We start from the raw sequence: 1,938 nt of genomic DNA on the forward strand, positions 1-1,938 counted from the left end.
GGAAATGGGGAAAAATCGAATAAGGGAAAAAAAGAATAATTTGGGGAGAAAATGGGGGAAAATGGAATATGGGGGAGAAAGGAGAAATTGGGGGGAAATGGGGAAAAATGGAATGGGGGGGGAGTAGAATTTTGGGGGGAAAAGCTGGAATTTGGGGGGGAAATGGGGAGGCAGAGTTTTGGGGGAAAATAAAACCAATTTGGGGCTCCTGGGAAGCCAAATTCTCGCGGCCGGGATCACCCCCCCTCCCCCCCCTCCCTCGTTTTCCTCCAGAACCCCCAAATTTTGTCAGCGCCGCCCCCCCCCAAAAAAAAAAAAAAAAAACACCAAAAAAACGACAAAAAACCGACAAAAAAAACCCCAAACCCGCGGAATTTCCTCAAATCGCCCCAAAGCGGGGTCGAACCGCCGCGGGGGGGCTGGGGGAGGGGCAGCCCGTGTGCCCCCCACCCCCCCACCCCTCCCCCCAACGCGAAGTTTCCCCTCCCCCCCCCCCCCCCCCCATCCCCGCGCGCATCCTCCCGTCTCCACGGCAACGCGGGGGGGGGGGGGGATGGGTAAAGCGGGGGAGGGGCCTCCCCCCCTCCTCCCCCTTTTCCTTTTTTTTTTTTTTTTATAATTCCGCCTCTTTATTTATTTATTTAATTAATTTTTTAATTTTTTTTTTCCCCACCCCGACGCGTTGTTGTTTTTTTTTTTTTTTAATTTTTTTCCCTCCTTTTTTTTTTTTTTTTTTATTTTTAACGGCGATTATTTTTTTTTCCCCCCTCCTCCCCCCTTCCCCTCTTCTATTTTCTTTTATTTTTTTTCAATTCCGCCTCTTTTTCCATTTATTTTTTTTATCATTCCTTTTTTCCCCCCCCACCCCCTCCCGATCGTATTTTTTATTTTTATTTAATTTTTTTTTTCTCTTCCCCGTATCGCTTTTTTTCACGGTTTTTTTTTTTTCCACCCACTCCTCCCCCCTTCCCCCACCTTCCCCCCCCGCTTCCCCCCCCCTCCCGGCGCCGCTTTGCCGCTGCGCCCCGGCCCATGGAGGAGTCTCCTTGCGCCCACCGATGGAGGCGGAGGTAGGTGCAGCTCCGCGGGGCCCGACCCCTCCCCCTTTCCCCCCCCCTTCCCCCCCCCCACAGGTCCCCTCCCCCCTCCTGCAGAAAAAAAAAAAAAAAATTTCCTCCCCCCCCACCCCCCCTTCCAAAAAAAAAAAAAATCCTGAGAGGAAGAAGGAAAAAAAAAAAATTTAAAAAAAAGGAGAAAAAACGGGGGGGGGGGGGGGGGGGGAAGAAAAAAAAAAAAATCGCTTTGCAACTTTGCATATTTAGCGCCTCATTTGCATATTGATTGGAGGGGGAGGGGAGGCGCGGAAAGGGGGGGGGAGGGAGGGGAGGGGGCGGGGGGGGGGCGCGCACGGGCAGCGCGAGCGGCGGCAGCGCGGCGGCACCGCCACCCCCCCCCCACCGCCCCCCCCCGTCATCATCATCATCATCATCATCATCACCACACGACCCCCCCCCACCCCATATACCCCCCCCATTTCACACCCCTCCCCCCCCCTTTTCACCCCATTTTTTCCTCAAACCCCCCCCCCTTTTTTTTTTTTCTTTTTTTTTTTCCCACTCCCCCCCCCCCCCCTTCGGCTTTGTTCAACGCGGGGACCCCCCCCCCCCCCAAAAAAAAAAAAAAAAATTATAATGGGGGGGGGTGTGTGCCCCCCCCCAAACCTTTTGTCCTCGCCGACCCCCCCCCACAAAGAATGGGGGGAGGAGAAATAGTGGGGGGGGGGGGGGCACGGCACCCCATTCCCCCCCCCCCGCAGCCTTTGTGCCGGGAGAAAACGGCGGCTTTTTTTTTTTTTTTTTTGCGGGGGGGTGTGTGTAGATTTGGGGGGGGTTGGGGGGTGTTTATGACCGCGGGGGGGGGCCCCCACGAGGCGTTTTT

The sequence above is a fragment of the Athene noctua genome, chromosome 33 (assembly GCF_965140245.1).
Source record: "Athene noctua chromosome 33, bAthNoc1.hap1.1, whole genome shotgun sequence".
Taxonomy (NCBI): domain Eukaryota; kingdom Metazoa; phylum Chordata; class Aves; order Strigiformes; family Strigidae; genus Athene; species Athene noctua.